This window comes from Mytilus galloprovincialis, chromosome 14, assembly GCF_965363235.1.
Source record: "Mytilus galloprovincialis chromosome 14, xbMytGall1.hap1.1, whole genome shotgun sequence".
In the NCBI taxonomy this organism is placed as follows: Eukaryota; Metazoa; Mollusca; class Bivalvia; order Mytilida; family Mytilidae; genus Mytilus; species Mytilus galloprovincialis.
Window position 1 is genome coordinate 59,097,643 of NC_134851.1, and position 14,359 is coordinate 59,112,001.

Below are 14,359 nucleotides of genomic sequence, written 5' to 3' on the forward strand. Positions count from 1 at the left end.
TTTTGATCGACAATATATTTATTGAGTTTGGAGGATTTATATGTTAACATATAGTCGGTATTCCAATGGGTACTAATTGTGCACCCCTACTGGCCGATTTGTTTTTGTATGAAGCAGAAATCATTCAGAACCTTCTAAAAGACAAAAAGAAAAAGCACCTTGCGAAATTCTTGAATTTTACTTTCCGATATATTGATGATGTTTTATCATTGAATAACCCATATTTCAGCCAATACTTACATCTCATATATCCCAGTGAACTTGAAATTAAGAATACTACTGATACTAGAAGGTACTGCTTCATACTTTGATCTTTTCCTCAATATTGACGCAGATGGACAACTTACGCAGAGACTGCTCCAACAAAGTTATGGGGAGGACATATTTAAATTGACACTACGTAAATTTATCGGACACCATCACGAATTGGTTGATCCATACGATGTGTCTTTGTCCAAACTAGCTGACATTTTAACCAAATGTTATATTGTTGTTTGTCGTATAATCTTTTTAAAGTAGCTGTCTGCCTAAGAATCATGCAAACAGTGGCATACTGATGATCTCAGATTTTGATAAAAATTTGCATAACACTTCATATTGATGGTCTAAGTTAGCATTCAAAATAAAACTTTCGTCAGTCTTTCGTTGCTAGGCAAAATGAAGCCATTTAGTTTCCATAGCAACTTTGTTTGAAATTTTGGGCAAAATCAGAAAAATCACCAATTTTTAAGTTAGATTAGAAAAAAAAATGCATGCTTTAGGTAAAAATGTAATTTATTACATGAAAGATTCATATAAGCATAATACATTAGGCATATATCATAGACAGATATTCTAAAAAAAAAATTTGACTGCTAGCCAAGCATTACATAGTTTTGATTCTTAGAATTTATTGACAATTTTGAAATTTTACAACATATTCATTGGTGTTTTTCTCAAGTTATCTGAATGATCATTTAATATAATGCATATGTCAACAACTATTGGTACTTTGACTTCATAAAACAAAATTCAAATGAGTCGGAAACATACAGGGTTGCCGTTGCTAGGCAACAATAAAATGGTCCATTTTTCAAGTTATTGGAAACAGAACCATACAAAACATACATTTATTACATACTTAAATTTAAAATATGTCTTAATATCTTATCAATTCACATTTCCATATTCACTATGTAATGTTTAAAGAGTAAATGAACTATTTAAAATTTCCTCAGTCACCATAGTAACCAAATTTTCCATAGCAACATAACAAAAAATAGGGATTTTTTTTCATCATTTTTCTAGCCCAAAAAACAACAATTTTAATATTTTTTGGCACATGATTTTACTTATCAAGTCTATTGACAATCTGTTTTTCATCTGCATTGTATTAACTTATTGTTTGCAATATCAGATGACCCCTATTTATTTGGAACAATTTCCACAATTTATCAACATTTTAATTTTTTGGGTTTAACTTTTCCTTTCTGAAACCCCTATTCTTCCATTCATTTTTTTTTTAAATAGAATATAAAAAGTGTTCAGACTGAAAACTCAATAGTTATATGACAAAGACATTGACTTTTCATTTATAAGGCAATATTAGCAAGAATTCTCTTTAAAAAGGGGGGGTTATTTTGCCAATAATTTTGATGTGTTTAGATTTTGATATTCTTTCATAATATACTTGTAGTCTCTTAAAGTTAGAATCACATCATGGGCAGTAGTAACTTTCTACAAAGCCTAGAAAAATGCATAATAATTATATGTATAATAAAATCTATTTGAAGTCATTTTTTTTTATTTACTTGGAGCCAAAACAAATTTCAGTTTTAACTTTGCAAATTTTGCCATCTGTACATAAAAATATCAATGACAAAAATATTTTCAGTACTTTATTTACTTATACATACATGCAGTCACAATAACTTTAATTCTCTATAAACAAGAACTGAATTTACAAGGACATTGTATAGACTGTAAAAAGTAATCACTAGCTCTGACCACACTTGTTGTCACTATCTTTACTGTAATTTTGCACATTTTATCCTTATATGTCTAAATTAATTTAATATTAGTTTTCCGGTTTTTCTGCATGTGCATAATAAAGGATTGTAAACGAGAATAATATTACTAACCCTATATATATATATATATATATAGAATAACCATACCTTGTCTAAAAATATAAAATTTATTGGTACAAGGATTAGAAACAGGAAGAAATCAAGGCTTTCCTGAGCATTTCTATCCTGTTTCGAGCTGAGTAAAAATACAATTTATATCGTAAGACAATGTATGGTTATTCTCTATATACTGCAACTCTTAAATTTCTTACAAAAGAAATATTTTGGGTAAAAACCAATATTTTGAATTTGAAGCGGATGACGTCAAGATTCCGTGAACCTGTATTACTTAATGACTTCATCAATAAAACTCTATGGAAACACATTGTCAGCGTCACAAAGAAGGTGATATACCTTCAGTGACAGTATATCACACAAAAATATACTGCCAATGCATTTTGACTGCTCAAATAAAAGGCTTGCAGTATAAATAAATATATGGTTTACAATGACAAAATTTGTTGTCAACTTATTGTATTCAAAAATGAATTTAGCTATATCATTTTATAATTATGTTCTTATAAAAACAATGTGTTAAAAACAATGGTTAACTTAAAAAAAGAAGTGTGTTCAGTATAAATGACACAACTAACACAAATTACACAGTACTATTAAAAAAATCATTGTTAGATTAAAGCTGTTATTTCTTCTATGGCTTCAAACCTCTCGATAAGAGCTACCGCACTGTCAATATCCTCTGAAGACTTTGATGGCATTTTTTTCTCTGCAGTTAACCGTGAAAAGTAAGATGTGATTTGACTAGCATTTAAGTATTCACTGTTGCAAAACTTTTTGGTACCATTCTCTAGTGCAACTCTCATATTTCTTGCTACAGTGCCAGCATTCATCTTGTTCCCACTCTTTTCACCATCTTCAAATATTGACTTCAGATATAATTTAACTTTGTCTGAAAATCTCACATGCTTCCTTTCTTTTTTTAAGGCCCAACCTTGTTGTTCTTTGGCTATATCTTGTGAGATATTTGGTTGAGAAGCATCAGTTCGATTAAAATTCAATATTTCAGACAAGTTTATACAAGCATCATACCATCTGAGCTTAATCTTGTCATAAGTTGACATTTGTTGTAGATCATAGTTGTGATCACCAATCAAACAATGCATATGCATATCCATAAATGAGGTAAAGGTCTGAACACAACCTTCTTGACAACTGAAACCATCACCTGCAGAACTCTGCTTTATGGATCCTTCCACCTTCATTGGAGGTTTAAAATCAGCTATCACTTTCAATGACCTGAAAAAAGTTTATAAAATTCAAATTCATCTTTTTATAAAAATAAATCATGATTATACATGTATGTATTTTAATGAAACATGATTGTGTGAACAGAAACATGACCAATATGGTCTCAAGTCATTAATTGCTATTTATCATATTGGTTTTTGTTTTAACAGTTGTTATTATATGAAACTTCACATATATATAATGTCAAACTATCTGAACAGAATGATTTTTGTCAATAGTTTAAGGTTGTACTGTGACATGTAACTGCTTACATCAACACCATTATCATCATTTGGTAGATTGTGGATAGTGGTCCATGAATTGATTTTGTGTCATGAATTTTAATACCCAAATCCATTCTTTTGAATTACTAATTCACTTAAAATGGGGACCCAATGTTTTCATGCTATAAAACACCATAGACAAATAATCTATTATCCAAATCAATGTCAGGATAGGCATATTTGCTAGGCAGCTGAAACAACATATACCATGCAAAATATTATTATGTTTAGTAAATTGTACCAACCTTTCATCTTGACTATTCATTTGTCCCTGAACAGATATATTTCTCCCTTGGCCAATACCATATGCTTTCCACGTAGTTATTTGCATATTTTCCTGAAACTCTATATTGGATATTTTGGAGATTCCTTTAATAAGACCAGTTGCTCTATGATCATCCAAAGTATTTGTGATTTCCACATGAGCTGTTTGGCATCCAGAAACTCCCCCATAGTCATCTATTGCAGACTTCATATCTGAAGCACAAACTACATTTTTTCCATTTGAAACGCACTGTCTGATTTTCCCTCGCATGTGTGCAATTTTGGCATCACAGTATAACTTTCCGCTTTGGGCTTCGCTGAAGTCATATCTTTTTATATAAACTCCTACAAAAAAAAACCTATTTAGAAAACTATACATCAAAAGATTACTTCAATTGTTTCTTAACAATCTGCTATCAGACGGTTACCTTATGCATATAAAAATCAAGCTCTGTATGTCAGACCAGTACGAAGTAACGGTCAATGTTCCAATCTGATCATCATGCTCTAGTCCTTAATATTTAGTTTTTGTTATCAAGTTCTACTCCTATCCATCCATAAATTGTTTATGTGCAATAAAGTATTTTTAGATAAGAAAATCAAGTAAGAAAATCAGGTAACATTTGATACATACTTATCAATGGTAAATTCTTAACCTACATACAACATACCTGTCCTTTCACTAATAAAAGGAATGGAGAACCAAAGGTTACCACAATGGTAACAGCCAGCATTGTCACTGCGTAAGAAGACAGTTTTGATATTTGGTAACTGGCTCTTGATGGTCTGCAAAGTATGCTCCAAAAGTGCAGACACAGTATACCAGTCCTGTTTGGTTGCCTCTACACAATGTGCAAAAGTTATGTGCTGAAATAGAAAAGACATTTTTAAAAGATGTTTGCTAGTCATGTTTTGTAATTTTTGTCAGACTTTAGGAATCCTCAGGTTTTATCCATTTGACTGTCATAAATATTTTTGAATGCTTACCCCTAATTTATCATAAATCTTTTACTTGTTCAATTATAAGCCATTTTTATAACCTTACAAAATCTTTTCAATAGTTATCAAGAAATGAAAACTGGTAAAAAAATCGAGAAATAACGTTTTTCCTACCAAATATCTTTGGTAAATATCTCATTGACCTATGATTTTTTAATTTTTTGCATCCAGATATCTTTTGACAGAAGCATTGAGTACAGTGTTTGACCTATTTTATAGATACATATCTTAAACCAAATTGTGTACAATTTGCATAACCCCTTCTTTGTAATGAAACTTTTTGAGAATCTCAATCATATTATGCCAGTGTGCACCTCCTATTTTGTACTTGATCAAATTGAATTTTGGGGTTCCCAATACCAAAACATGAAATTTGCAAGGATCAGGGGTATAATTGTGTGAGCTCTGATCACAGTAGTTTTTATTTACTTTTATTTCATTTATTTAAAAAAAAAAAGTTTTTCTTTTGTGTAGGGTGCTGGTGGGGGAGTGGGTTGGTAGATATACCCAAAAACACTTTTTTTTTATAAAAAAAAATAATAATACAAACCTTCAACTCTTCATTCTCTGACTTATAAATACAAACAGAGACATGCCAGTTGACACCTTTCTGTCCAAACCAGTCACTTTGTTTTTCCCTAAAAGACATGGGTAAGAATTTCATGGCCCAGTCCATGACAATGACTGCTTGTTCTGGTGAAAGGCTCTTCAAAAGATCACTGCGACCTTTGTCTTGGTTGATGTTTCTTACAATGTGTCTTTTCCAATCTGTTATTCTTTCACAGGCTGATTCAATGTCACCATATATGTCAGATAGTAAATCTGGTGGAAGTTCATCTGCAATAGTTAAAAAACATTTCAGTTAGTTTACTTTCTTATTACAATAATTTTATTAAAATCTATATAAACTGACACTGTTGTTGATGCACTGAGTTACAGATTAATTACTGATGACAAACCACCACTTCAAAACTGTCAAATTGGTGTCGAAACTATAATTTGGCATTACCATTAGAAAGATCATATCATAGTGAACATGTGTACTAAGTTTAAAGTTGTTTGGACTAAAACTTAATCAAAAACTACCTTGACCAAAAACTTTAACCCGACACAGGTCTCTCATTATCTATGTTCAGTGGACCGTGAAATTGGTGTCAAATCTATAATTTGGCATTACAATTAGAAAGATCATATCATAGGGAACAAGTGCACTGAGTTTCAATTTAATTGGACTTCAACTTCATCAAAACTAACTTGACTAAAAACTTTAACCTGACAGTTCACAGACAGACAGACAAACGAACAGACCCACAGACCAGTAAACCTAATGCCCCTCTACAATGGTAGGTGGGGCATACAAATAATATTTTTGACATTGTAATTCAGTATTTGTTTTACTAACAGTGTATCATACCTCCTAAATTACGGATCTGGCTTTTGACCTCCAGAACAGTGTTGGTAAATAAATCACACCTGTCACAGCTTGTGTCATGAATGTGATCACTGCACAGCTGCTGATGTTTCTGATCCATAGCATTAGTTTTGCCCTTTCTGATCCATAGGATCAGAAAGGGCAAAACTAATGCAGTGATCAGCACATCTATCCTTTTGCTTAATGTGAGCCTTGAAATCTGTTTTCAAGTAAAGCTTTGCTGCTAACAGGTTTTCTCTGCATTCCTTAACTTGTATTAGCTTGTCATTATCTGACACATATCTTTCAATGCTTGACAGAGTTGATAATAGAGTCTCAAATCCCAAAGCACCATCTGCTGCAACATTATCCAGTCCTTTTAGATTAGTTCTTTTTGATGCAGGACATGCAGCCAAAATTTTGAAAAGAGTGGCTCTGGACAAAGGTGAGAAATCTGTTTCTTGGCAGAATGATTGGTAATTTGTCACTAGTGTTGAGTGACATGCTGTCCTTACAACCTGTGGGATGGTGATGACTTCTCCATTTCGTAAATGCATCTGCTTAGTGCCAACTGAAGTTACCTGAAAAATAAATACATTACAGACAAATACTTAGGACACATGTTTCATAATCTATCACATTCTGAAATACTGATTATGCAAATTATTTCAGGTATTCATCTTATCAATATTATCATTTTAAAATTTTGAAGTTTAGCAGGCCTTCAAATCATTACCATTAAAAAAAACCAAATGGTTTCAAAGTTAGTTAGTAAAATAAATTAAATTTTTTCAAATTGATTAGATGGGCTTCCATGGAAGAAGTATGTCCTTAAGAAACAGCAAGTTTAAGCAGGACTTCGATGAGCAGCCGCAAAAAAATCACTTCTCACAGTATAGCACATAAGATAAAGCTTCTGACACCTACATGACCTAGTTGAGAAAAATTTGTGAAGACCACACATACATGTACTACGAAGCAGATGCAAGACGACAGAAGGTGATCTTTCCACATGCTCACAGGCAACATAATGAAAATATATTTACCTGATGAAATGAAGGATTCAGGAAGAAATCTAGTGCATGATCAAGCTTATCTTTATTCATTTTTTGGCGAACACATTTTTCTTTAATTGGAGGTGGAACACCTGAAATATATCAAATAGATGTTATGCTCACAAATGATACAACAAATATACGTTTTAGTAAAAAGTAAGTTCAAGAGCCATGTATGTATAATCAATTACTCAGTAGAACTTGCTTTTAAGAACAAAATTAACCAAATCTAAGGATGCTAATGAAAAGCTATGAATGTAAAAATAAATCTGAAATCAAGCAAACAGGAATCTTTAAAAGACAAGCTTTGATTGTGTCTGGCCAAGAGAAAAGTACCACTTACATTTTTTTGATGCAAAGACTGACAGTGTCCTTTCATAATCACTGCAAATGACATTGATACATGTACTTTTAAAATATTATAAATAAATGGTTTCAGTATTTACAAAAAAGGGTATCTGCCTCAGTGATTTAATGGTTAGCGTAATCGGCTTGAGTGCGGTAGGTTGTGAGTTCGACTCTCAGCCTGGTAAAACCAAAGACTTGAAATTGGTATTTGCTGCTTCTCTGCCAAGCATGCAGCATTTTGAAATACCCAGTAGAAATGTGAAAATTCTATTACTCCTAAAACAGTTGTCAAATCAAAATGTGTATATAAATGGGTCAAACACATGTGATAGCAAATAATTGCCAGAAGTTTCAAATGGTTTCAGAGCAGTTGTTTCATAATAACCTTTGGGAAGACATTTAAATTAAAATTGTTTACAAAGACTAATTTATTTCATCATTGACAAATAATGTTAGGGGGTTAGATTCTGTATTCTATGACTTGTGACTGTTTACTCAAATTGCAAATACTTTTTACATAGGCCAAGTATAAAATATATTACATTAATCTCAAAAATAGTTTGTTTCAAGGGCAGTATATTTACCATGTCCATATCTATGAGTTGCCAAACTTTTTTTGCTTGAAATGGTGCAAGACAGTCAAGAGCTTCATGAACAGTAGCAGATGCTTTTCTCTTCAGGCTGCGCACTGTTCTTGGTTTGAGTTCGTTAATATCCTTCCTTATTTGGCATGTAATTGGACTGATTTTCCCCCCACCAATAATGTTCAGTGCACTGTTTATTTCCTCTAATGTGTTTCTTTGTATGTCATTTTCTGCACTCCATGATGATATCTGAGATGATGGCAGAGAAACCTTTAAAAAATAGGAATTGCAATAGATTTCATTTTTTTAAATATATATAACTCAGATTGCTTTTTTTTAAATCATCTGTCTTGAATCATTGGCAATGGCATGGAACGCCAAAGATTTTTTTTCTGTTGGGGTGGTTAAAATTTTAATGTGAAATTATAGATTGTTGGGGTCGTCATAACTCATTTTCTGTTTGAGGGATATAAATAAAATGAAACGAGAGTGGATTGTATCTGACATTCCAAGAGTTGCATAGAACTGTGAGTTAACTCACTAAAGGATACCCCCACTTCCAATAAACTTCAATAAACTAAATTAGTTCAATTATCTCCCTTAAAATATTTTGAACCAGGATTTTTGTCTTTCATGCACATTCTCAGATTATGTACTGCAAGTGTGTCAAGTTTCATCAATATCCATCAAGGCTTTAAGAAGAAGTTGCGCTTACAAGACCTGTTACCACATATTGCAATATCAAACTAAGTAAGTTCAATTATCTCCCTTTAAATATTTTGAACCAGGTTTTTTTCTTCTTCATGTATATCCTCAGGTTGTGTACTGCAACTGTGTAAAATTCATTAGTATCTGTCAATTTGTTTGGGAGGAGTTGCACTTACAAGATATATGTATGAGCCTGTCCCAAGTCAGAAGCCTGTAATTCAGTGGTTGTCGTTTGTTTATGTGTTAAATATTTGTTATTAATTTGTTAATTTTTTTATATAAATAAGGACGTTAGTGTCCTCGTTTGAATTGTTTTAAATTGTCATTTAGGAGTCTGTTATAGCTGACTATGCGGTATGGGCTTTGCTCATTGTTGAAGTCCCTAGGGTGACCTATAGTTGTTAATTTCTGTGTCATGTTGGTCTCTTATGGAGAGTTGTCTCAATGGCAATCATACCACATCTTCTTTTTTATATAGACTGACAGGGTGATTCCTATATACCCCAAAACTTTGATTGTGGGTCCATATTGACTGTGTGTTTACTACATTTTTTTATCTAGATTCTTGGTAGGGCATATATATTTTCCTTCTTTTTTTTAAAGATGGGGGGTCTAAACAACTTACTGAAATTGAGTTAGTAAAGCTGAACTATCAAGGTATAAAAAGGCTTAAAATACTTCATACAAGGAAATGTTTATGAGGATATATCAATATATGTTATTACTTTTATGTGGCTGTTTTAATTTTTTTTTTCTGTGTATGCACTGATTTTGTATAATGAATCTATATATATATCCTTTTTTTCTATTGTGTAATTCTTTAAAAAAAAATACCGTATAATTTTCTGAATCAGACTGTGAAATCCATATAGATGCTTCATCTTCACTTATCTGAATAGAGGAATTTATTTCAGGTTCTAATTACAAACATACATGTGTGCAATACATGCAAGAAGAATACAAGATATGTTTTAATTATATCTTGCTCATCCTCATTCCAAAAAAGGAACAGGGTAAACAGGAATTTGTTTAGTGATGAATCTGAAAACATAGCACCTGGTATAGATAGCTCTAATATATATATGAACATGGATACCAAATTTGAAAAAAACAGGATCTGAAAAAAATGTGACAAAATTTCATTGGACAGACTGACGGTCTCATTTTCAGGTATACAGATCGTTTGACTATCATAAGACTCAACTATGCTCAGTTTGAAGAAATTTGGGTAAATTGTTCTCTAGTTACAGTGCGAAATGTTTACAATGGACAGACGGAAGGACGGACGGCTGACACTTGAATACCATAATTCCTCCTGTCAAAATTGATGGATGTATAAAAACACAAGTTCATTTATTGACACAAATAAGTTTTATTATTTATAAGAATTTAACCAGTATAAATGGAGTGGTATTATAAAAGCAATATAACCGGTAGTTAAATTCTATGACATTGAACTTTTATAGTTGATTTATTTTTAAAAAGCAGTTAATTTTTTCTTATTTATGTGTTAATGTTCATACCATGTCATTTTCTTCCTTAGCTGTCGTATCTTCTGACTGCATGCACTTATATCTTGTCTGGTTCTGTTCAACTACTGAAAACTAATAAAAAAAAAGAAGTTTGAACAGTAAAATGCAGAGTAATTAAAAACAGAATTACTGAGATGATGAATAGAAAAGATAATATGAATTGGATCACCATTTCATCATATTATTTATCTTTTTGCAAATACATTTGTGTATTTTTTTTTTCATCCAGTACATCCTAAATAAAAACCATGTTTATACCCATTTTTTAAATTTAAATCATAATTGGTATGAATTCTGTATGTAAAAAACTATGTAAATCTTTTAACTGACAGTCGTCCTGTGAAGATCTTTGATCACTGGCTATGGGATTTGTGCTTTTATTCCATGTTGAAGACTCTGTAGTAATGTAAAGTTATGTCTGAGCTTGAGAGCTGTCTCAATGGCAATCATAACACATTTTATTTATAATTGAATGGAAGTGATTATGATATTTTTTAAGAGGTTTTCCTGTTAAATCATCAATAATACTAATGGCACGTTACAAATATATAGCAAAAACATCACACAAAAATCCATACCTTATGCTCTAAATAATGACCATCAGAATCCATGTCACAAGGATAAATGTCCATCTAAAAGATAAATGAATAAAATATATATATGTATCCTAAAATTGAAACTAAAGTTTAGTTTGGTATACAGAATACAAGTAGTTTTAAAAGTGATTGCTTGACCACCAAAATGGGATTTTTACCTCTCAAAATATAAATTGGGGGATGTTTTACAAAAAGAAGATGATTGAGTCTCCAGTGAAATTTTGTTCAAACCATTTTTCAGTTGTGTATTTTGTATTTCAGTGTGTCTAGACATCTCCAAAAAATGTGCTGTCTTGGTGGTCAATTTCTTTTGCATAGATCATGTTAAATTATTGCTGTTTACTGAGAAAGGTTAAATTATGCTTTTAAAAATGCTATATTATTGAAAAGTGAATCTTCTTCTTTCTTAATTTACATTGCGTCTTGGATAGAGCCATGTCTTATTGGCACCCATACCACATTTAAGAGATAACTGTATTATATTTGAAACTTTGCGGACGTCAATCTGTAGTTTTACTGACACAAATTGAGTTAACCTGTCATTTAATCAAAATCATTGATACACATGTACAATAATTGCAATAGAAATACTTTTTTATAAACTAAATAAATATCCATACCTGATCATTTATTTTTATTTCTCCTGAATTCTCATCACCAGGAATAATGTCCATCTAAAATAAAGATAAATATATACATGTTGTACTCAAAAATCATTTAGGAAAATAATAAATAACAAACTGGTAGTGTGTTTACTTTTAAAAATATACCTGTGATGTGAATCAAGGCTCCATATTGAAGGCTGTACTGTAACCTATAATTGCTTATATTTACTAATTTAGGTCTTGTATGGAGAGTTGTCTCATTGACAATTATACCACATCTGTTTTTGTTTATATAAAACATGTAAGGATTATCATTATGCATATCTAACAATTGAAAAAAATACTATATTGCAACAACAAAAAATAGATAGTTCTGAATTATCAATTTAGGAAATGAATGTAGCATGAAATATTTCTCTGTCAGGTTTGGATTGGTATGCTTAATGCATAATTATACATATTATAAATATTGACTATTTTTTTATGTTCCTCCTAAGTCATACATTGTCAGTATCCACATTCCATAAGTTTGTAAGGAGACACTGACTGTTTGACTATATATAAATAATGTAAAAACTATCCTGTATTACATTTATTATAAAGGAAGCCTTTAATCATACATGTTATTTTGTATACAGTTGAGTGACATGTGATAAAAAATTACTTGAAGTAAGTTTATTCTTACCATACCAGGAAATGATTCTAGGATGTTACATGTTTTTGTTTTGCAGACTTTACAGATAGCTGAAATAAAATATAACAATATAATAAAAATATAACACATTTATTTTCAATTGAATCCTTAATTACTTTTATGAATATACATTGTATGAAACACCCACAAGCATATCAATGAATAGTTTGTCCAACCTTTTTAACCAAAATGAGTAAGAAACTATAGGAAAAGAGACAACTAAATGAATGGCCATTAAAAAAATGAAAATCAACAGCAACCAAAGACACCAGCTGAATTACAGGGTCCTGATTTTTGCTACAGTAAAAGAATGACAAAATCAGCATGTTTTGTTTTTGTTTGGATTGTTTTACACAAATCTTGCATTGACCCTTTAAACAATTAAAGCTTTCTATGTGAAGTAAGCAAATGTTCTTTGTTGAATGCCATATAAGTTAATTACCTATACTTGCAAACATTAATTTTTTTTATTGAGAGTTAATTGTCCCAATTTTCAAATGTATTATGTATACTAAACATGCTGAAAAGCTAATAACATTCATGACATATTTTTTTTTTAAAAGATCAAACTAGATTAGATATAACGGTTGAATAACCTGCTAAACATTGTAGCTACAAAATGTAGATCATTTTGAGTAAGCTACCCATTCATAGACTATACATGTACCAACAAGTGAGCAAGTAAATAGTAGGACATTTTTTAATGTAAATGTTCTGAGTTTACATGTAAATGCACAAAGTACTATATATGGTTTCTATATTGTGTTATATCTTTTCTTCCATTTACTTTGAATATGGCAATTGAATTTCCAGCAATTAGAACATAATTGTGGAAATTATAAGATCTCGGGATACACTGTCAATAAAATTGGCTTACAAACTGATTTTTTTTTTGCAGGAATTAATTTTCTTTATTTTCTCCAAGTGTGATATTCTTTATATCCTGGTTTTTGTGACCCAGTTGCTAATCCTGCTTTCTTTACCAAAACTCTTGTCCTGCTTATTTTTAATTTCATCCTACCCCCCCTTTTTTTACAAATCAAATGGTAACTCCATTATTTGGGCATCAATGACAAAAAAGATACAACCATTTATGAGAATATAATTATTTCATAACTCTGAAATAACCTACCTGATCCTATTGGCAAGAATGTTCCTCCCTGGGAAATCAGAGCGTAGCTGGTCCTGTATGATATCGGTCTATCCCCTTTACTCTTTCCAGTATGGCCAGGAAATACACATGATGTTTTCCTCTTCCAATTCAACCCCAAAGATGACCGATGATAAGGGCAAACAGTGAAATGTGGCATTAAACGAAATATACCAACACGTAAGCATATAAGAAGACCTTCTGTCAAAATGTTCTCATCGTATGAAATGTTCAATGAACGTAAGTGATTTGATACTGACTTCTTACATTCTTTCAAATAAATTAACTTTGAAGCATTTTCTGAGGTTGAAACATGTGAACATGGAGTCTTAAAAAAGTGAGAAAGGCTGCATAAATGTGTAGTCTGCTCTGAGATGTCTACTTCCTCAGCCATATTGTTACTATACAACTGTAGGGTAATTGTATTTCTACACTGGAGAGTCACGAAAGGGGAGATAATTTGAAGCTTCCATTAGCAACCAATACACTGTTTACAATACAAATTTCTTTTAATTTTAGCAAATTAATTTATTTATTTCCAAATCATTTTCTTTTCAAAATTGGATAGTAAAACAATTATCTTTCAGATTTTATAAAGATTTTTAATGAATGTAACCGATAAACGATTTTATTTCAATTTAAAAATGCAAAATTTATAAAGGAAACAACAGTGCATTTCTTCAAAATCCATGAACTGAATGATCTGATAAAAACCAAATCGACCCATATCAGTAGGAATTATTAAGTTTAATGATATTATTACATCTTTTTCTTGA

At 31.2% G+C, this 14,359-nt stretch overlaps 1 pseudogene; it reads right to left on the reverse strand.

Annotated features, from left to right (window-relative positions):
* Positions 1 to 768: 768 nt before the first annotated feature.
* Positions 769 to 14,068, reverse strand: LOC143058126 (uncharacterized; annotated as a pseudogene).
* Positions 14,069 to 14,359: the final 291 nt, after the last annotated feature.